The 24,389-nt window shown below is 39.3% G+C and overlaps 1 protein-coding gene across 3 annotated transcripts in view; it reads left to right on the top strand.

The window, feature by feature from the left end:
- The window catches only part of fstl5 (follistatin-like 5), a 210,477-nt gene that overhangs the window by 83,821 nt on the left and 102,267 nt on the right, over positions 1-24,389 (top strand). The gene's annotated exons all lie outside the window — the stretch shown is intronic.

Here is a 24,389-nt window from a genome sequence, read left to right as displayed (position 1 = left end):
ACAATGAAACGAAGATGTTGTTTCTTTTTTTTAAATCGATTTTTCCACCTTTTTTCCCTGACACGGGCATCTGCTAATGATAGTCATATCACTGAATACATGGCACCGTTAGCCTCTCTTATTATAGCTGAATGAAGACAGATGCAGTAGAAAAACAGTGGAGATGTATGACATAGCTGTAGGGAGTGGTGCCGGCCAATTTGTTGAAAACTGATATGGTCAGGGAAATTTCAGAGCACAATGGTCTCATCACTCTTTGTGTCTCGGCTTGCAGGAATAGCTCTTCTCGGGCAGCAGTGTGGAAGGATGCACTAGGGAAGGAAAGAGAAAAACCAATAATACACATTATATTAGGTGCAGAAATGGAAAATATGATGAGGGTAAAATGTTATGTCACGGTGAATCAAAACTCCCCACCTGTACACATTTGAAAATGTGTAATCTCGTTGTTTTCCCGAGTAAAGGCACTCACTGTATATTTCACACTTTACTTGTGCCGTATGACAAAATATGTCTAGTTTTCTGCTCAATTCCTGCAATCATAGGCTGAGCTGCACAACATATATGGGGATCTACTGTATAGGGGGGTTTCAAAGGGAAAACGAGGGCGAGAAGTCACTGCAGATGGCGAGGACGGTTAATATTTACTGAAGGACACGGCCTGGAGCCGCTCTCCCCTGTGCTGTATGACAAGGATGAGCAGCTACAGTGGTCTAATTTTAAAGGCTGCAGGTACAGTTTGTTTGTTTATTCACAGCCCTGACTCCTGTCAAAGTGACAAAACACTTGCGTCGCCCCGACACATCACCTAAATTAACTGAAAGTCATTGGTTATAGGTTTATACAGCAGCTCCGGTTGTAAGTGGGTTCTGTTACAAGCTGATGCCTTCAGTAGCAACAGTAAATTACAGCTTCCTTTGCTGCTCAGCTTCTTTATGTTGAAGGCCTGTTTCCCCAAAAGCATATTGAATTCACAAGACCATAATCCTAATGTAAAAGCATAGGCATACCCCCAAAATTCAAAACACACAGTTGGCACATGCTGTCGATCCAGAAATGTTTTACCGATCCTTTAAAGGGCAGGTTCATCTGTGTTCTGTTATGTTTTTTTCAAATGGAAACGCACACTCAGCCGTTGCAAAAAGCAGTGATGTAGGTTACCAAAGCTATTCCATAAAGTTTCGAATAATGTGAACGCTAGCACTAGCTGAGTCAAAGTTAGTGGCTTCAGTTACTGTCAGAAAGGGCTGTCTGATGGCGAGGTAAAGCAGCTGTTGACGGGAGCAGCGAAAAAATGAATTCTAGCCATCTAAAAAACTCAATATCAGGTTAAGTGTAGGATACATTTAGAATATTTTCACCGTTTTACCTGTCCATCAGACATCCCTTTCCGACAGGGAACTGAAGCCATTATATTGCGGTCTTTAAGACCAGATCAGACTACATTCACAGAAACAGTAATTTTTTGAGGAACACCGGAGTTGCTGGTCTACAGCTGAATCAATCCAACACAGTCTCACATCAGTTTGTGAAATAGTTACGAAATTTTATGTATTTGATCCGTGAAAGTGTTTTTGTGCTTTTTCCTACGAATTTCCAGCAACACCTGACGCACGTGTCAATTTTCGCTCCAGTCTTTTCAAAATAAAACTACTTAGTAAAGTTTAGGAATAAATCGACTTGGTTATGCTTAGGAAAATATCGCGGTTTGGGTTTAAATAACTCCGGAAGTGCCATAACTTAAGTACGGAAGTTACATGACAAATAAATCCACTTTGACTTCTGGTTTCTGCTGTGCGACTGGGCTGATCGATCGATTAGTTTGTCTGTGTTATTGTGTTACTTTTGGATCCGAACTAACGTGGTGTCCACACAGCAGTACATTGCTTAGCTCCCTACCGGTGCTCCGGTCTGCTTCTCCAAACTGGGAGCATGCCGAGCGCCATATAAGTTACTGTATGTAACGTTAATACACTAACTATAAGGATGTATATATATTGTACATATAACAGCGTCATCATGTAGGAACCTACATCAGGTCAAGTGGGAAAACGTTTTTAGAAGGGCTTGGGGAAAAAAACATTTTGACTCTAATTCATATATACTTTGACCAAAATTTGATTGTTTGGATTTGAATAGATAAGAAACACTGTGAAGCTACAGAATGACAAAAAAAACTAAAAGAATCCAAAATAAGGGACCCACCCTTTAATCCTGGGTGCCACATAGTTGCTCAGTGGTTACCTCACAGCAAGAAGGAGTTTGAACCTGACATAGTCAGGCTGGGGTCTGTGGAGTCTGAATATTCTCCTCGTAGTTTGTCTAATTTTCTTCTCACAGTCCAAACACTTGTGGTTTAGGTAAATTGGAAACCCATTACACTTGTTACATTTGTGATGTATTTTCAAAAGACATCTCAACTAAATATGTTCTTAAAAAGATATTAGAGAGAATCATAAATTAACTGCTGCCTCCTCATAAAAGGTTAAAAGCATTTCAAGAAGCAGAGACATCTACAAAACGTGTTTTTCTTTTGCCCTTTTTAATACTTTCATCACGGCCACTGATGCTCTCTGTGAGGAGAAGATACAAGAGCTAATTTGTAAGTTTTCAAACATAAAAATGCATGAATAGCACTGCATACTTTAGTCTGAATAAATACTATTAGAGAAAGGAAATGGGGGGGGGGGGGGGATATTGAAAGCCATCACCAACAACCTTGTAGATCTGTTTTGTGCTGAGGTGTTTCATGTCATCTCTGTTGTGACACCAAGATTTAGTGTCAAATCGTGAGAGTCCAAAAGATTCCTGGGTGATTCTACCTGGCAATCTGTCGCTATCCTCTTCCTTCTTCATCCTCCTTCTTTGTTATAGAAAAGGTATCATAAACAATCTAATCTGCAGCGTAGCCATCATGATGATGACTGCACAGCACTGTGATGAAGAGATGCGTGGGACTCTGGACATCACTGATGTCGTCCCATACTTTAAATTGATCCATATTTGTCAGCATGCCCTTCCCTTGAATCTAGGAAACACAATGGGCTTTACTGCCAGTAGTTCCTCTAATGTGATTTTAATCTCATCTCCCATGAATGCCTATTTTCTTTTGTTTTGGTGTTCATATATTTCCTTTTTTATCTGTTGTGTGTATGTAGTCTATTTTTTCCCTTTGTTGGAGAATTTCCACTTGCAGATGGCGATCTTATAGAGCAGCGTTGGCTTGATGACAGGGTGATAACACCTGTGTGAATTGTTCAGGGAGTTTCTACTCAGGAAACCTAGCAACCATCACATTAAGGCTTGTTTTTAATTAGTGTTTAATTGCGACATCTACTTCAAACAAAAAAACAGGATAATTAAATCACACTACTACTCCTACTACTACTACACTACTATGATATAAGCTGTTTTAGAGTTGTGCCGATGGAGAATGATCTCGGGTATCGACAATGTCCAGAGCAATGCCTTTGCCAATGTCAAGACGATATTTGGCTTGTTTTCCTATTAATGTATTCAATTATTATTATTAGTGCTATAAAATTTAATTTTCATGCTTTCACGTCAGCATCCCCCATAGATAACCAACATTTGCGACACACACAATCAACCAATTTACCGGCATTTAGGCAAAGATCTGATCCGTTATGTAAACTTTGTGTCAAACACTGTAAGGATATAAAAGTAGGAGTTTAAAGATTAACTGATACGTATCGGAAATTAATACAATAGTCTTCGATACGGCCACAGCGATACTAAACTGACTCAAATTTTGAGGGGAATCGGTCAAAAATCGATACGACCAAAATAGCTTCACTTGAGCTGCTTTTTACGCTTTATGTGTGTGTATGACATGGATGTGGTCAGAATGGAGAGAGAGAGAGAGAGAGAGTGAGGTGTCTGTGTGTGCGTAATGTTACGAGGGGAGAGAGACGGGCAGCGAATCGTTACATGATGAACTATCGTTTTTGTATCGTATCCCACACCATGTATCAAGATGTGTATCAAATCCTCTTGATAGGGAAAGATGCACAGCCCTATGTAAAGGCCTAATGTAATTGTTAGAAAATTAAAGTAAGTAAAGTCTTCCTTCAGTGGAATGTGCAGCATTGATGAGTTTGAGCCAAGGCGACAACGGCACCTTCAACATTTTTGTTTTCTTTGCATAGCACAGCCCCCCCCGCCCCTCCAATAACCCTGAGCTGCTGACTTTACCAACATGATATTTTATGCAGCGAGCTGGAAGCTCCATATTATTCAAAGCGTTTCATTTGTTTAATTTATCTTCTGTTGATTCTTTGCAGAGTATATTAGAGTCTCTCTTTGTGTTTGTGAGCTTCACATCATCATCAATTCTCTTCTTATATTCTTCTAATGAGTTCAGGTTTGTGTTCACAGCAGGCACAGTTAAATATGAGGTATATTTGCTAATATCATGACAAACTAACAGAAATGAGAAAGTAGCTATTTACATTTGGCTCATTGATCCAAAAAATATGAGGTAAGGCTCCATAGGCTGGGGATGAATGCACACTGTGTTATCAAAATTATTATACGGTTTTGATTAAATTTGTCCCAGTACCCTCATCTCTCCATATCTATAAATAAGTATGTATCGGGGTGCTCTTTTTTAGCAAAGAAACCCTTGAGGATATTCCCACAAAAAGACTTCTAATTTATTCAGTGTGCATTTATGGGTGGTGCTCCTCCCTATCTTTTATTATCTGTATGTGTTCCTCAGTGGTACTCCGACGAGACACCTGAGGCTTGGTTTACCCTATTTATAAGAACAATTAGCACCAGCTGCTTTACACTGTACAAAAAAGAAAGATTTGGGCAATTATGCTTTGCTTTATTGTGAGAGAGATAGTGGAAGTTTAACTAAGTTTGTTTACAGGTCTTTATTACAAGCACGACTCAGAGGAATTGAGGGATTGATATCTACCTGCCAAAGCAAGAAAAACATACTTAATAAAAGATCCACTTTATTATCCATTAGCACAATTTTTAGACTCATTGAGCACAAAAGAAAGTTCCACACAAGCTTAATGAATAAAACGTCCAAGGACTTTGCAAGAGCTCCAAACCAAAGAGGGATTTCAGTGTCAGGTAGAGCCATGAATTAAACAGTAACATGGATATTGGCAAGAAATTGAGCATACAAGAAAAAATCAAACACAATGTGACTTTTTTTCTTGAACTAACTGAATCTATGTAGCATTAAACATTAGGGTGAGAATTAAAAAAATTTATAAACTAGGGCTGTCAAAGTTAACACGATAATAACCCGTTAACGCAAATTTGTTTTAACGGCACTAATTTCTTTAACACATTAAAGCAACTTGCAATTTTCGGTTGTAGCGGCAGATACTGGTGTGCGTATACCATGTCACAATAGCTTGTTGCAAAGGAGGTTAAATAACGCTCCAAACTTCCACTAAATTTTGTCGAGTTAAAAACTGGCATGGCCATTTTCAAAGGGGTCCCTTGACCTCAAGATATGTGAATGAAAATGGGTTCTATGGGTAACCAACGAGTCTCCCCTTTAAAACATGCCCACTTTATGATAATCACATGCAGTTGTGTCATAGTCAAGCCAGCACACTGACACACTGACAGCTGTTGTTGCCTGTTGGGCTGCAGTTTGCCATGTTATGATTTGAGCATATTTTTTTGCTAAATGCACTACATGTGAGGGTTTCTGGACAATATTTGTCATTCTTTTGTGTTGTTAATTGATTTCCAATAATAAATATATACATACATTTGCATAAAGCAGCATATTTGCCAACTCCTATGATGATAAGAGTATTAAATACATGACAAATATCCCTTTAAGGTTAATTTTGAACAGATAAAATGTGCGATTAATTGCGATTAACTATGGACAATCATGCGATTAATCACGATTAAATATTTTAATCGATTGGCAGCCAATGTTAACACTATGTTCAACTGCAGTCCAGAGAGGTTTTCAAAGATAACCACAAGCAAATCATAAAAATTACATAAAAACCTTGTGCTGTATTGATTTGAAGGATTACAAGCTTGGCTTTGATATTAAAACATAAACATGTTCCTTTTGAAAGAAATTTTTTAATTAAATATATTTCGCCTACACTATAGAGTCATGCTACCAAAAGAGAATCTGAAATGTTTTTTAACTATTTTCTATGATGCATTTTACCTCTAACCTACACCAACAGAAGCAGCAGATCTATTTATAGGTTGAAACTAATTGGTGCTGTTTAGTGTACTTTTTTGTTGAGTGGAATCCGATGTAGACGACGCCAAAACACCTTCAGGTTCGTACGCTTAGAGACAGGGAGCTGGTGTCTTTGATCGATGGGTTCATTTATAGCTTGCTCAGCTTCAAAGCATCCTATATTCATTTGCATGTTCATTATGTGCCTGAAATGGCCAATTATTCCATCAGAGGCGTGTGTAGAGGACTGGGCCACAGATCCCAAACAATCATATGACAAATTAGCCAATTAAACATGTTTGATGTTCCTCCCCCCTGTAGTGCTGAATAGGAAGTTGACAGTGCAGAATAATTTCATTGATGTTCACAAGAGGAATTTGTGACAAAGATAAGAGTGGCCGCGGTCATAGTTTTTAGGCTTCGTTAGGTAACTGTATATGTACAATATTCTTTTCCCACCAACTTTTGTCAAGTTTATTTATGAAGCACATTTAAAAACAATCAGAGTTGACCAAAGTGTTGTACAATATAAATATGTATAAAGTAACATAACATTGTAACAGCAAAAGGCAGCAGAAATAACATAACAAAACTGTCCCATACACAAATAAATAAGTAAATTACAGAAGAGTCAAAAGTGAAACAGACACTCAAAGGTCTGAGAAAATCTGTAAGTCTTACGTTTAGCCTTAAAAGTGTCTACACAGGGGGGACACTTAAATAATTAGTTTAGTCTATAAAATGTCAGAACATGGAGAATAAGTGCTTCCCAAAGCCCAAGATGACGTCCTCAAATATCTTGTTTTGTCCACAACTATTCAGTTTACTGCCATAGATGAGTAAAGAAACCAGAAAATATTCACATTTAAGAAGCTGGAATCTTTCTGAAAACTTTATTTTTCTTAAAAAATGACTCAAACCAATTAATCGATTATCAAAATAGTTGTCGATTAGTTTAATACTTGACAACTAATCGACACATCGTTGCAGCTCTACTGCAAACGCCAGTTAATAGTCTAGCAGCAGCATTCTGCACCAGCTGCAGGCCAGACAAGGATGACCGGCTTATTCCAAATTAAAGAGCATTGCAGTAATCCAGACAAAAGTTTACGTTTGAAAAAGTTTAGTGACTGTGGGTGGCACAGGGTAGGCAGTATCAGTAGGGTAAAGTACTGTATCGATTGTGTCAAATAGTACTTTGTGAGAGTGCGAATTTCTGAAAATAATATCAGCAAAGTATTAAGCCATTGCTGCTTTAATAGATTATGTCATATGAGACTTGAAGCCTGTCTTTTTTCAATTTTCTCTCTATTTTCTGCAAGTTCCTAAGAGTGCAGATGTCGTCATTGAGCGTGGGTTGGGTTGTAGTTTTAGGTTTTCTGATTTTGAATGGAGCAACAGAGTCCAAAATATATTAACAAGTTGAGTCCTGTGTGCTCAGGCAGGATCAATATAGGAGGATGGGGAAGAAGCTGTATAAGCATCAGAGAATTTGCTAGCTGTAGAAGGGTTTATTGTGCTGGAGTAAGAAGCAGGTAAATGAGGTTTAGGAACAGTATGAAACATGGTGGAAAACCTGACACACATATGATCTGAGATCCCCATCTTCTCCACGGCCAGAGAGGGAATGGTCACATAAAGCGTAAAAAACTAAATCTAATGTGTGGCCACGGTTATGAGTTGGGCCGGAAACAAGCTGCACAAAGTTAAAAGAGTCCATAATACCAAGAGATTCAGCGGCTTTGTCGTTTGATGAGAGATCAACACGGAAATTCAAATCAGAGATTAAAATATTGTCATGACTCACAACAACTGAAGATACAAATTGGCAGGAAAAAATGGAATCAAGCCTAGCAGGGCGATACACAACTACACAGAGGACTGGACTTGAACTGCCAGTTTCACTTGTCGTGACACAAAGAGTCTACACAGGTTTTACTAATTTGCTGGAGCTGTTGAGGGTTGAATGCTTTACTGGAGGGGACCTTGACAGTGGCTGTCGACTTCTCCAACATTTTTAGTCTGTAAAATGACTTTTTTTTCCCCTTGAGTAAAGAATTTATCCATCCCACAGTTTGTTCTGTCATCTAAAGCTTTCCAATAAGTTTATATAAACCCTTACAAACTTTAGGCTCTTGATGAAATGGCCAATTGAATTCTGTTTTCAATAGTGTTTACTTTGAGTGAATGAGTTCCATTTTTTGCAGTCTAAACAAGATGGCTTTCCATCATCATCATTGTATTTATTGTTGGCTATTTTGTTTGCAAGCATTGATTTATATCTCGACACCAGGATAAATAAATAAGTATATTTATTAAAGTATTGGTTAAAAGCCCTTTTCCTGTGCAAACCAATATCCTGAACATTTTTCATGTTATTGCTGTCTGCCTTCTCCCTCTCTTTTGTTTCCACCCACTTTCTCCGCCCTGGATATCAAGCCTTTGAGCAATTTGGTGAAATAAAAGTGAACAATAGCTGCCAACATTGCTTAAAGCAGTGTGTTTTGTGAGTAAGACACTATACAGAGATGGAGAAAAGAAGAAGGTGTTGGGGGGGGGGGACTGTGTTACAGCGTTGTGGGCGTCTTCTAAAATCAAAGTGTTGTCTTCATGCTATGTATAGCGTAACCCATCTGACCCAGTGACGTGACAAATGTGTTGTGTTTTGGAGCTCTTTTGAGGAAGAAAAGGGATGAAACTGAGGAAAAAATCTGTGGGTGATACATGCTGAAGGTCATGTTTTTAATTGGCCTGAGGAAAAAAAGCCTGCTCCAAACAATTAGTGTAGACATGAGCAGCGAGTAATCATGAAAAAAACAACAACTATTTTGTTTTGTTTTGCAAACTGGCAAGGTGCGTAGTATTAGTTATATAATTAAAGGTGAATATTTTTTCTGCACCATCCGCATACCTTACAAGGATATTCCTTGAAACAACTGAGAAACTGAGTTTGACAGTTCATTCTTGATCTTGGAAACAACAGTTGACAAAACAGTCTCTACTCAAGGTCCACTTACTTACTTGTCCTACAGCATTCCACCAACACAAAAGGTCTTCTTTAGCGGATACATTTTTTTCTCAGTTGTCATGGAGCTGAGAATGCTCCACTTTGTTCACCCATAGACTGTATATAAGAAGTGGACGTAGTCACCGTGACATCACCCATTAGTTTGTGGATTGCCGTTTTGAAGCCTTGAGTTGGGCATTTTTGCCACAGAGTATAGCAGCAAAGAGACAAAAGTCAGCCGTTGCTGCCATTTTGGACTGAAAACGCTTATTATATTTATAATATTTTATTGTTCAACACAGGCCATTTCGGTAGAATATGACCATAGAAAAGAAGTAATCTAGTTTTACTTTTGTACGGCACTATTTAAGCGGGGTTTTTACTGGTGTCCGGTAGTCACTTTTTAGTCCAAAATGGCAGAAGCGTAGCTTTGCTGCTTGGCAGTGATGTTGCAATGGGACGAACAATTGACTTTCACTTCTTGGCAATGTACTTTATTGTTTTGGCCGTTGCCGTCTTATTTTTTTGCAACCAGGCGTGACACAAGAGGGTGGAGCTAAGTACAACCAAACGCTGAATAACACATTTTTCAGGCGGAGAAAATGTTACAATTAAATTTCTTGAACTTAAAACACACTGTGAAAGGGTTAAAGTTTTAAGACAAAAACACGGACAACGCCCACACTGGACAACACCGTGGGAGTGACCTGTCAATCACAAGATAGCCACGCCCTAAAGCATACCCTGCTTTATGGTCTATTTGACTCTAAATGGGACCATAATTTACAAAATGAACATCATGCTGTATTGAAGAAGACTAGAAACAAGCGATTGAGAACATAAACTCATGTTTACAATGTTTACTGAGGTAATAAATCAAGTGAGAAGTAGGCTCATTTTCTCATAGACTTCTACACAATCAGACTTCTTTTTGCAACCAGAGGAACTTCAGCATTTGCTTCACTTTTCAGACCTGGAAGTTTTCCACTTTGTTCACCAGCTAGTCGCTAACCATGTCTGTCTGCTGTTTGATGCTGAGCAGGAAGTGTACGGTGGGTTGTTAGAGCTTTTTCCAAACAGTAAAAATGTGTACCGGATAACTAAACAATGAGCTGAAACACATAATAAAGCTCAGTATATAGTACCGTTAGACTTTCCGTTCTTCTGAGCATACTGCATCTGGTGGTAAAGACTGTATGATATGGTTGACAGCTCCAGAACAAGAGTTGTCCTTGGAGAAGCCTAAGCCTTGCAGCCTACGATGTATTGCAGATGATATGCCTTTATATATTCAAGCTTTATGCTTTTTTTATGAGCTATGAATTGATCTCCAAAAACTTGACATGACATAGTGTTTAGTAAAAAAGCAGTAAAAGTCTAATGTAGTTCAACAGGAGAAATTATAGATCGAACTTTTAAAATTCCTCTGATGGTTTGGAGAAATATTACAGCCTTTTTGCATCTCCCGATTGGGAAATCGCAGTAGTTAAACGCTCGGCACATTCAGTGCAGTGCACATAAAGCCTCTTCTTTGATTTTAGTCGAGGAACTTTTCCGCTCACGGCTTCTATCAGTTTGAATGTGAGTCTGTCAAAAGCAGAAATGACCGAGGAGGCTGCCAATACAGCAGATTACTCCATACATCAGAAAACATTCCAATTCCTGACAAAACCATCAGCAAGAAAAATGTTCTGGACACAGCAGAAATGCTTTACAATCCAGCTGTCCTGGACCTGTTTACGCCTCCCTACTGATGGTCAACGTGATCACAATGCACTTCAACAAAGAAACGTGTCAAAGTAATAAGTGATTTGGAGATGTCATAAAAAAAAGATCTGTGTGGGTGCTGAAATTGTGGCAGGTGAATGTTGTGACAAAACAGTCCTGTTTCCATCCCTGTTTGTGAAGCTGAATGCTTTATGACCCGATCAATAAAGGCCGTAGAGGATGCCATATCTGGGGCAGCAGATCTATGAGAATCCAGCTCTTTATGGTTCCCAGCTATGACTCGAGTGGCTAAATGGATGATAATAGAGTCCTTTAACCTAATGCTGACCCCGCTGCGGGATGAAAAGCAGGACTCAGGAGGGATTGTGATAATCAGAGTTTTACTGCCGGTCAGTGTAAGGATCTGCTTTATACTCTGAGTAGGAGACTGTGGGTGTGCGTTTGTGTCCATTAGTGTCTCTAATACAATACTAGCCACTACATAAATCTGGATGGATTCTTGTACTCCTTTAGACCGCAAAACAGACTTATGGCAGCCTGGGATTTTATTCATGCGGTACAAACACTTCTCAGAGGCTGAGCTGCTCTGGGGTCCAAAACAAACTCATTGGTTGAGGTAAACACTGATGTGCTGAGTCAAAGCAAACAGTTTCTGAGTGCAAAGAAGGTAGCTGAGTAAAATGCAAATGTCATTAGCGTCTTATGGTCAGCAGAACAGCTGACTAGTACTCCACGGGCCTGTTTCCACACCACAGTATCTGAGCCACACAGCAGGTTAGCAGAGCCAATTATTATCCAATATAAATAATAATTCTTCTTATGCTTTCAACCGTATTGCATGGTCTTAAAGTAAATGGAGTTTGCTCGGTTGTCATGGAACGGTAGATGTTGAGCTGTGCTGAGTTGTTTGCATTTGTGGAATCAGCCAAAACTGTGCTTAGCTCTCTTGGGTGAACATTTTGCACATTGCTAATTGATATCGAAAGTATTACCACTAGGAAATATAACAGAACCTCCCTTTTTAGGTTGTACATTTTTTATTTTTTCTCCATGGAAATGTGAAAAAAGAGCCCAGATGTCAGAGCAGATTGATCCTGAATGTAAAGTCTGCATGGGAGGCTCATCCCAGCAGTTCACATTCACTGACTGTAGATAGGGTATAGCTAACCCGCCAGCTCTGTGAGCCACTATAACTAGTTTAAACTCGGAATATCACCTCGGTTTATCTTATTTTGGCAAGACTGCATTTTTCTTTTGTTAGTAGCAAGAGCAATGTGATTTAAAATCTCTCACTCTTCACATTTTCCTTTCTTTTTCCTCTGAGCGTTTAACATATTAAGTCTTTAAATCAACTAGTGGCATCATTTATACCCCAACTCTGCATCTGAAGGATGTTTCCATGCCTACTTTAAAACCCCAGTCTGTGTACGTGTATGGCCCAACTGTGGAAAAACAATATTCCTCAGTTTGTCGGCTCCAGTCCAAATATAGAGCTGCAGCAGTGTGTTGATTTGATATCCCTGCCTAGGTGTGTTCAGCCCCTGGGTCACTGTCCTCTATCATGTCATCAACAAGACCTGCCACCGAAGGAGTAAGCTCTATGTAATCAACTCTACTGGGATCAGATTTGAGAAGTGAACAAAGCCTCCTTTCTTGCCATCTCCTCCTCGTCTTTCTCTGTCTGACTCTCTATCTCAGTCTACCTCCATCTCACCCTCTTTTGGGTGTGTGTTGGCTTAAAATCTTAAAAATCTTAAAATCTTTATTTTTATCAAAAATGTGGGTATTTTCCGACGGCATCTTTTTGTTCTGAGAAGTGAAGCCAATGCTGAAGTGCCTTCAACTTGCACTCTTTCTAATAGCCAGCAGGGGTGACTCCTCTGGTTGCAAAAATAAGTCTGATTTTATAGAAGTCTATGAGAAAATGAGCCTACTTCTCACTCGATCTATTACCTCAGTAAACATTGTAAACATGAGTTTATGATCTCAATCGCTAGTTTCAAGTTTTATGGTCCCATTTAGAGTCAAATAGACCATAAAGCAGGGGATGCTTTCGGGCGTGGCTACCTTGTGATTGACAGGTCGCTACTGCAACGTTGTCCGGTCTGAGAGTTGTCCTGTTTCTACAGTAGCCCAGAATGGACAAACCAAACACTGTTAAGTTTTCCTGCTTGGGCCAGAATCAATAGCGTTACTCACTCCTGACGCCGCCGCTCTCTCTTTCTCTTGCTTCACCACTCACTTCCCACGTACAAACACACTCTAAGCACTCTACTCTTACAACAACTGGTTCTAGAGAGGGCCATTCACATTTTGCATCGGCCACCGTAGCAATTCTACATGCTTGTCACACAGGAGAAGTTGTAATCTGCAACCTCACTGCAAGATACCGCCAGATCCTACACACTGGACCTTTAAAAACAACGTTTAGAAATCTGTTCCCATCTACATCCTCGCTCAATTATGCATTCATTTTGATATATTAATATGAGCTCCAGCATACAACATTGCTATGGCATGCTTTAAATACAACGATCAACGGGAGATTTGGAGGCTCCAAACACCTCTGGAGGTTTCTGTCGGAGCTCAGTGAAGAAAATGAGGGTGGGAGGGGTGAATTGCGGTGAGGTTGGAGTAAAGTCTGCAGGATGATAATGATCCCCTTCAAGGTGAAAGAGGAAGGGAGGGGGGGGGTAATACATCATAGATTAAGACATGAGGAAGAGCAGCGGTCCTGATGAAAGATGGAAGGGAGAGAATTACACCGGCATCCGAGGAGGAAACAGTAGTGACAGAGACTGAATGAAAGGAGTGAATCTGTCTGGAGTTGTTACCAAACACTCAGAAAGTTGTACTCAAACGAAGTTAAGAAACTGTTGAGAGACTCTACTCAAGAGAAAATCGGCAGCGTTGGTTGTTCGTTCAAACACTGACAATGGCCTTTGTTTACTTTTTCCTGATAAGTTATTGTGTTTAGGCAAACAATGATATTCTCTCCAAGTTGCAAAGATGCTAAAGAAATCTTAGTTGAGTTAGACCAAAACTACAGATTAGTCAACTAATTGACTAAGAGGGGGCAGCCCTAGTGCTGCTCATATTTTGCTTTAAGCTACTAGCCAAATACTGCAAGTCAGTATCAGTTTGCTTCAAGTTGATCAACTCCAGCCGCCACTTTGACATGTGAGTAATTATCATTTAAAGACTCTAAATATCAAGCTAGCAGGTGAGAATGCTATTCGTAGAAATTGGGTTGGCTAGTTTGGAATGCATCACTTAATAATCATGGCCATGCGACCAGGTACAGTATGAAAACTGTATAGGTAGACATAACAAAAGTTCAACGTTCCAAGGTTCTTTATTTCTCATATGTCAATTCCAGCAAAGCAGGCATTGGTAATGAAAGTCTTTGGTCTCAGGTTCTTTCAACAATGCTCATAAAATATGTAAAAGGGGAAAATCACACAAGTAATGTAAAAGCAAAATGATAATCTAAGGCATAAAATAATGCAGTTAAAGTGAATATAAACATGAGTAAATATAAAATAATAATGTAAATGTAAATTTGTAATTCGGCTGATGACAGTATTTCAGATGGGAAAACTGAATGTAAACAGGATGTATTATGTATATGCATTATAAGAAGTAATATATGTACACAGAGGTGTAAACAGGAATGTAGTATGTAATAATGAGAAGTACTAAAAATATACATAAAGAGGTGCAGATAGGAATATAGTATTATAGAGAAGTAATACATATATATATATATATATATATATATACACACAGAGGTGTAGCAGTTTGTAAAACAGTATATGTAAAGGTAAATAAAGGTAAAAAAAAAAAAAAAAAAAATGTTAATAACAACTGGACAAACTCCATCTACTGATGAGAATCATGCGATTTGATTGAAAGATCCAGAACAGCTGCTAAATGCACTTTGCGGTAAGATTGTTTCCTCAGCTGCTGTTTCTAAGGTCAAGGATGAATTTTGAACCTCAGTTTAGTATGTCCAGTTTTACATAGATACTCAGCTCTTCAGCATGATGGTCAGAGACTCAAAGTTTTCTTCTAAACTCTGGAATATTAGCAGAAGTCTGTTATCAGTGCCTGAGGTCGGCTGAGAGGTTTTTGCATTCGTATCATCCTGGACAGAGCGGCTGTGAGGAGTTTGCACTCCTGCTGCCCCAATATCCATTTCAGATTCAGTCAGGTGTTGCGGCAGTGACACCTCTAGTTGCTCTTAAAGATTGCAATCAGTGACCTCTGATTTGGGTAACCCAGTTGTCACACTGTGCTGTCTTGATGTAGTGTGAGCCGTGGCAGTACCCAGGGCCCCGGAGACGGAGATGGAAAAACTGGAGGAGGTAGTGGGGTTAGGGGGAGCAGGCGCCAAGGAGCAAAGATGGGACAGTTTCGGCGGAGTGGACTCCAGCTATTCTGCTGAGCAGCCTTTTCTTTGTATAAATAAAACAGCAGTGCTTTTAAAGGGGCCGGTGGAGGAGATGGGTTCACTCACGGTTATGGCCTCAGTGAGCACTGGACGAGATGGAGAAGGTTTTTTCTCACTGAATTGACTGTGTTTTTAGAGATTTATTGGTGTGTATTTTCAGCTCTGGAGTCAAACAAGAACATAGACTAGAACAGTAAAATATCATGAGGAGAGATCTGCATGTTGGTTAGTTTTCTGAGCAGTTTCTTGAGTCACAAAGTAACTTGTGATTCTCACGAGTGCCACCTGGATTTCCAGCGATTGTTAATGCAGGAGTTGTTTATCTGTGTTTCCCGGCACAGTGTGCATCAATGGCTGTCGATTCCTGGTGCACAGTGGTGCTCTTCTCAGGTGCTCAGAGACAAGGAGTTGGTGTCTCGACAATATTTAAAATATTCTCCTACACGCTGATGTCATCTCCATTTCATTTACATATCTAAAAAACCTTTGTAAAAAAACAAATCCTTTAAAAAGCAAACATTGTTGTTACCCTTCATGCTTAACTTCCCTGCGGATGGGTGCTGTCGTACTCAGGAGAATGCCATTATGTTTCTGGTTTGCATGCCAATTTTTTTGTTCCTCTTATGGGGAAATATGTTTTTCAGGTTCATTTGAGTTCCAAATAGTCGGAGAGGTGGACTTTGTCTTGTGATGGGAAAATAATAACGGTCACTGACGACTCAAAAGAATGTGGTCGCACATTGGCAGTGCATTAATTTACACAAATCACATTTAAGTTTATGCATTCAAGTTTCGAGAATTTTATATATTTATACTAGCGCTGTCAATTAATTAAAATATGCAATCGCGATTAATCACATGATTTTCCATTATTAATCTCAATTAATTGCAAATTAACTGCACATTTTTTTATCTGTTCAAAATGTACCTTAAAGGGAGGATGGCAAGTATTTAATACTCTTATCAACATGGGAGTGGGCAAATATGCTTGCTTTATAAAAATATATGGATTTATTTATTATTGGAAATCAATTAAAAACACAAAACAATGACAAATATTGTCCAGAAACCCTCACAGGTACTGCATTTAGAATAAAAAATATGCTCAAATCATAACATGGCAAACTGCAGCCCAACAGGCAACAACAGCTGTCAGTGTGTCAGTGTGCTGACTTGACTATGACTTGCCCCAAAACTGCATGTGAGTATCATAAAGTGGTCATGTCTGTAAAGGCGAGACTCGTGGGTACCCATAGAACCCATTTTCATTCATATATCTTGAGGCCAGAGGTCAAGGGACCCCTTTGAAAATGGCCAGTTTTTCCTTTCCAAAAAACATGGTTAGTACCAATGGATTCATTAGATTTTCTAGTTTCATATGATGCCGGATCGTGAGCTAGAACGTAAAAATTGCTAGTTGCATTAATGCGTGAAAGAAATTAGTGGTGTTAAAATTAATTTGCGCGTTATTATCATGTCACCTTTTACAACCCTAATTTATACATGATACAGTTTTCAAACTATTGTAATGTATATATTTTGTATATGACACTATACTAGAATTAAATGCCGACAGTAAAGTATCAATAGTCATCTAGTGTTATCAATACAATCTAGCTCACTGTGGTTAAGTGTTTGCTTACAGTTAAACCTTTTTCACATCATGCTGTCAGTCTGCATTGAGGTAATTCATGGACTACTCAGCAGTACTTTTCATTGACACCATCAAGGGATATTGAAACAAAGATAAAACACCATGAATGTACCTGCTGAATTTTGAATTACTTGAATATCTGAACTTTTCCGATTGACCTTGATCGCTTCTACTTATACTATAATTATTCTTTTAAAATGTTTTCGGTCTCTGCCCTGTGCAAATGGACCCTGGATCTTACAGTTGTACTACAGCAGTGTCAAAGTCCACCTTTGGGCCCTACTCTGGCCCTGTTTTAATGGTTGCAGGGATTTAATTAACTAAAGGGGAAGTCTTTTGTGCATTTTAAAGCAGGGCGACAGATACTTGTGAGAATCACCTGCTAAATTATAGATCAGTACAGGCCGCTGAACTGACATTGCTGCTATAATCCTATTAAGACTATTTTTGCTGGCTATTTAAATGTGCCTATAGGTTGGAGTTTGTTTAAATCTGTTTGTTTTTTTAAGTCTACAACATTATTTCATAATTGGTAAGCATTTCCTCAAAGTATTTAATTTGCAGCTTGTTAACAGAATCATCAAATAGGCCTGGTTCTGAAACATCTATTCTTAGTGAGACGTCTAACACCTTGTGTACACCTGCCATGTAGAGAAAGTCGCATGTCAACATATTTTGTTGATTCAGACAGAAAGTAAACTTTGGATAACTTCAGGTGCACTTAAAGCAAGTGAAATGCGAAAGCAGTTATTTGGCAGGTGGATACAGCTTAAGATGTATTTTATTTTATGTATTTTTTCCATCAGATGCCAGTAAAACGCTGCTGCAGCGGGCCCATGTAGACAACCTGTAAGTCCCAATCTCCACCAAAACAATAGGTCTTTGTCCTCTGTCACTTCAATTAAAGTCCAACTCATTTGTGCCCCTCCTCCCACCTATTCACCATTATATGAATATATATCCAGAAATACCATATGGTTAAAGTGCAGCTTTCACCAGTCTTGGCAATGCTACGTAAATAGACTCCTTCATGTATTCAGCCTATATCACTGGCACTTAAAAGAGTACTTCACCAACATTGTCGGACTCGAAATGTTCAATTAAAAAAAAGAAATATATATATATATATATATATATATATCCAGAACAACAGCTGTGCAATTAATCAAATTACAATTACACCTTCTAGCGATTATGAAAACAAGATAATTGACATAAAATTATTATTGTGCCACATTCCCTTTCGCAATGATGCTCACGTGTTGTCTTGTGTTATAAATCCAGCGTAACCTTTTTCCTTAATAGCGGTGCGCATTTGCCCCAGGTCGGCTTAGAAAAGCCCGGGGTGAAGGTGACGCTTTACAGCACCCCTCGCCCGGACCTTGCCGCTTAGTGCTCGCTGTGCCCTCTGGATAAAGACCCCTGCTGTCGGTGCGACTGTCAACCGGGACAGACTAATCTCAGTGCGGCAATGAGTTTTTTTTGCCGTGTCATCACCATTCATATCTATATAACCATTGTGTTTATGATTAAATTGTTTGCAAGAGCACAATGTTCTTAATAAATCTAGTCTCCACATTTTGCTCTCAACGTGCACCAGAGTGATGCATTTATCTTTAAAATGTAGGCTACAAAATGTTCTTTCTAAATGCATAATGTCCCCAATGTAAATGACTAATTGTGTAAAATAATCGTGATCTCAATATTGAACACAATAATCGTGATTATGATTTTGCCATAATCAAGCAGCCCTATCCAGAACCAATGTTATCATCTTTGTTTATTCCACACATTATTTTCTTTTGTCAAAACCTTGTGATGGCCGGTGGCTAATGTAGTCTCAAGTCGCTAGCCTCCAGCAGAGAGGAGGTTTGGGATACAGAGGTCTGGTACCTTCACTTCATTTTAACTCCAAACCACCAGATTTGTTGACTTGTAGTCTTCACCCCCAGCGCAGTTGCCTCAAGTTTTGTGGGGCAGCTCCCTCTGGAGCCACAAAAGGCTTTTTTAAGAACATTTTTTTCATACGTAGGCAGTACTACTCCCCAAGACCTGTAAATAGATTAAACAGGAAGGCAATCCAGGCACTCAGAACTCTTAAAACAAATGGCAACGAGGAAGGAAATATTAAAAAGCCTTTATTATAGTGGCTTGTAAACAGACATTGATGTGTAAAATTGGTGGAGTTCCCCATTAAAACATAATGCTAGTCTGTCAACATGCTATTTTAAAGACCTTTTCTTGCCGAAGCAAGGACTTCCAAAGCATTCTTCTAACACTATTTATTAATCACAAGCCATTAAACAGTTCCTTCAGCACACTACACCCAATGAATTACCATTTCTTGTAACTTCAAAAGGCTGAAAAACAGAGTAAAGCCTGATTCATTCTAAGCTAAAGCAATTATACAAGTATACCAATAAAAGTGAGAGTTTCCGACAATGGCTGTAGCCATTAACTCTTGGCTTTGCATTTTAATAACAAAGCTCTGTACTCGCGGCAGAGCAGCCCGCTGTGTTGCTCTTTTTGACAAATAGCTTTAATCAAATAAATGATTTGCCCTAAATCGATACAGCACATATGAGCGCTCTCACTCTGACATGTATTTCCATCCAGGTGGGGACTTGACCTCGACATTATGTGAACGGTTCAAGGCAATTAATAAGAGGCAATGGCTTTGCACGGTGGAACCTGGCCAGCCGCTTGCCACATATGGAGCCTATGCGACCAGAGACATTTGTCACAAGCAAGGTCGTTGAGCAGTCGAAGCCAAACAACAAGTCCGTGTCCTTCATGTGCTATTACCAAACTGTGTTAAAAAAAATAATACAACCTACCATGAAAATACCACCACATTTAGACTAAAAGCCACTTTGACAGATTAACAGCCACTATGAAAAGATACTATTCTAAAGTATAGTGAAAGCGATGGTGAAATATTGAGTGTAAAAGCTGCGGTGAGTGGATTAAAAAGTTTTATATCCTGACTCCACGCCACCCAATTCAGTTATATCAGCTGCTTTCTGCAGAACCTTTTGCCCCTGGAAAATGTCATGCGTTTCATTCATGAATAATGTTGACAAAAGCAGCATTATACTAAAGCGTTCCAGTGGGAGTCTTACAGTTGATGGGTCTATTACAACACTGTTACCTCTCCTTGAACAGTGTTTACTCAGCTTGTAATTGGATGTTGCATAAAAGAGGCTGTATTGTCATTAGTATGTGTTGTAAATGAGAATGCCTCAGATGACTCTGAAGGGAAACTTCTAAGATTGCATGAGGGGAGAAGGGAAGATTGGGTCATATTTTGGTAATAAGCTACGGTAATTCAAAACACATAAATGGGAGGCTGTTCATGATTGAATGAAAATCCACCTCCCGTCTTTATTACCACGGGGAAAACCAACCGTCGAAAATAAAAAATTTAAATTTCAGTCATTCTTCTTGAGGTTACCTGAAGAAGGATTCTTGCTCTTTTAAGAGCAGCTTGTGTGAAGTGAACGTGTATGAAAACTAACAGTTGCAGGAAACACTTACATGTAAGAGACTTTCTTTCACTCCTGCAAAAATCACACTTTTCCAGGTAGAGCGGGTCGTCCACCAATCGGAAGGTCGGTGGTTCGATCCCCGGCTCCTCCGGTCACATGTCGAAGTGTCCTTGAGCAAGACACTTAACCCCAAATTGCTCCCGAAGGCTGTGCCATCGGTGTGTGAATGAGTATGTAGGTTAGATCCTGATGGGCAGGTTGGCACCTTTAGCACCCTTGACAGATGGTTCATCCAATCCCCTGTCAACAGTATTTTTTGAAAGTGCCTGCCCTTTTCTAAACGCTTTCCAATGTCGGCTTCTCAGATGGTTCTGTGTGGCAAACCATCTGGTGTGTCAGGTTACTAAATCCGTGTGCCTTAAGACAAATTACAGTAGGTGTCATAACATGCAAGAGACAAACAAGCTTGAAGTGAGCAACTGACATATGCTCTGCTTTCTTTTTACACAGTTGAAATAGCAGACATGCAAAAAATCCATTGCACAAGTTTGATTTATAAAATGCATTTTAGTGGGGATGTGAAGTGATGTGCATTGCAAAATTCACTCAAACAATTGCAGTCGACATTACAAAGGTACTTCAATTTGTATGTTCTTCAGGTTCCTGCTTTTATATTATCTATTGATCTATGCATATGTAAGAGATGACAGGAAAAGAATGCAGATTTCGTTGCGGTTTATGGCCGGTGTCTCTTGGCGTTGCCCAGAGTTGAGTTTTGCAGATGTTTGTAGCCTCTGCCATCATGTTTCTCTTGTTGTTCCGTGTACGATGACACAGCAAAAAAAAAGCAGATGATTTGACTGACAACACAAGATTTAAATCTGGGCTTCTTGACTGATGATTCAAATCATCAGCGTTCAGGGGGCAGCTCTAGTTTGTCAAAAAGCATCCGAGATAAAATCGCTGAAGTTGTTTTTGCTGGAATACCGCCTGTTACATAGAGTAAGCAGGCAGGTTGCATTGTAATGTGTCCCTCACAGCTCGAAAGCAATTTGGGTGGCTGAGACGCCTACACAACCCAAGGCTGCGTTTTACAAGACTGAGAATCCTATCTGGTGATCTCGATTGGACTGAAAACACAATAGATTTCCGCTGAGTTATTCCCTGTTCCCTAAAGGCCTGTTTTGACTGTGGGATTTTGGTTTAGTTAATTTGAGAGAGATTATTGTAGCCACTGTCTAATTAATGCCGACACTCCCCTGTGTAGACATGTACTGTTTGGATACTTGGGGGTACGGAGACTGTAAATGAATGTGTGTATTTGTATACACGCGTGTGTGTGTGTGTGTGTGTGTGTGTGTGCGTGCATGTGCAAGTGCGTGCTCCTTTGACGTCGCTGACCTTCATATCCCCATGGTTATGCCAGCAGCCATTTATCTTTTATTCATTCTGCCATTTGTGACCAAGGCAGCTTCTCTGGCGCTGACGCTTGTCAAAACAGAGCCTGTCCCATGATATGCAGCATGCTGCAGCCTGAATGGCCTGCGCTCTTAACAACTAATGCAGCTTCCACAGCAAGAATTAAACTTGCTGGTTGCATTCACCAGCCTTTCTCTCACTGTTTTAACTGCCAAAGCAAAAATGTCGGGGCCTGTTGGTTTTAACTATCTGCAGTGGTTCGTTGAAAAGACGAGCTAACCAGCCACCACTGTTGTTGTTCACACTCTGCTAGTTTCATGAAGCTTCCGACTGAGCGTGCAGCGCCAACATCTGTCAACAACTCAGTATGTCTCCCACTGACAGGTGTACCTGCTAAAACAAACTGAAGGGCTGTTCCTGAGCTCCTTGCTTATGTTTAATTCTCTCCACCTGGCTATGTGAGCTTTCAATTATTCAGTTTTCCAACTTGTTATTAGAAAACAAAGCATTGCAAGAAAAGATTTCCATTTTACAGCCCAGAAACAACTGAGAGCTTGTAAAAACACAACATAATACAGATGGGTGGCAAGTTAAAGGCAAAAACTAAATAAAGTGTGTAGATGGGTACCGAAACCCGGTGTTAAACGGGTGTTAAATTATTAAAGACCAAAGTATTGATAAGCTCTGATATTATTGGTTCTTTTATTGGTACTCTCTAATGTTTTTGTGTAATTCATTATCACACTGCAGAACACTAGAAACAACCTTTAGTTGTTTAGTATTATAAAGCTAATGAAAAAGAACCGAATTGATCAGGAGTATAACGATAACAGTAGTAGTATCGATAAAATCCTAACAATACCCTTCCCTAATAAAGTTTTGGTAACACTTTATAACAACCATCATTCATCAATGGTAAACCGATGCCTGAGTTAATTAAACTCAGTTAATTCTTATTTTACTGTTAACAAACAATGCAACGATATAATTTGTTATTTCATTTATTTAAACAGTTTATTGTTGCACACATTATAACATTTTATATACTGTATTAAGTATTCATTAATGATTGACAAATGATTTGTAAACCTTTAAGAAAACGTTGCTAAAACATCTATAAACATTACATAGATCGATATTTGTAACACTCTGTTAATGGTTAATAATTGGTTTGTAAACCGCCTATAGACATTATTTGGATGGCTATTGTAAAGTTCTTGCAACTGGTGATTATAATATATTGTTAAATGGTTAATATATGCTTTGTGAAGCATCTATAAACATTATTTAGATAGATAGTTAATACTTAATACCGTCAGTGATTGATAATTGGTCCATCTATCTATGTAATGTTTATAGATGTATAAAACGCATTAACTTTGACAGCCCTACTTTAAACCAAAGACAGGCTCATAACTGTTGCATATCACACCTTTTCTCCATCACAATACTAAATATTTAAATATCAGGGAATAACGTGTTTTACACCTTTACACTTTACAAGGTTGCACAGAATTGAGATGAAAAATGAAAGTGGCTTGGTAGCCTCTGTGGAAGCCCATGCATTGATTTTACTGACAGAGTGTTGGTAGAACGCATCTCAGCCTCTCATATTAGCGTCAGGATCACACCGAGCATCTCATTTAAGTGCTCGCTGATTGCAAGAAATTTTAAGACAAAAATGAGATCCTACACATCAGCTAATGATTCCTCTCTGGGATGATTCTGATTCAGCTTAACTAGTCATCAGCTCTCAGCGAGCACCCGGCTCCACTGAGTGGAGATCTCATTACGACTCTCGCTAAATCACTCTCTCCTGATCATCCCCAACAAAGTTCATTTGTCTCGCACAAGACTCCGTGCAGCAGCTATTATTCCAGATTTGTCCCGAGTAGGTGCACACGACGTGGCAGCGATGTTACCTTCCTCTCCCCTGAGAGTTGAGAAGCATCTCGGTGAACAACAAAGTTTTTCTTGTGGGGTTGTTTGACATCAGCTAATATAACTGTTATTAGAGGAGAAACACTCCCAGATCTAACAATAAGAAGTTGATATGACATGTGTCAACCTGCAGTTCTAGTCATTATTTTCTCTCTTTGCCTCGACTCTACTCTGTTGAACCTTTCATGTAGTTGACTTCTTTGATCTTGAGCCTTTGATGGCGGATTGAAAATACAACACCATCATGTTTTCTGTTGCTGTCAGGGTTAGCTCCACCGGTGTTATGGATTTGTTCTTCTCTGTGGTGATGGAGCTGCTGCTCTCTTAGTTTTGAGGCACTGAAATGCTGCTGTGACTGTCACTGTTTGTGCTCCCCTCGGGAGAATAATCCTTAGCATTTGTTATTGTGATTCAGACAATCACAGACTTGCTCAGATTCAGGGTTTTTGCTGAATATAAACAGCAGCTTATTGTTTAATAATGTGAGTCTTCAG

Source organism: Sebastes umbrosus, chromosome 9, assembly GCF_015220745.1.
Source record: "Sebastes umbrosus isolate fSebUmb1 chromosome 9, fSebUmb1.pri, whole genome shotgun sequence".
NCBI classification, from domain to species: domain Eukaryota; kingdom Metazoa; phylum Chordata; class Actinopteri; order Perciformes; family Sebastidae; genus Sebastes; species Sebastes umbrosus.
Note: the sequence above shows the minus strand (reverse complement) of the source record. Positions and strands in the feature narration are given on the sequence as shown.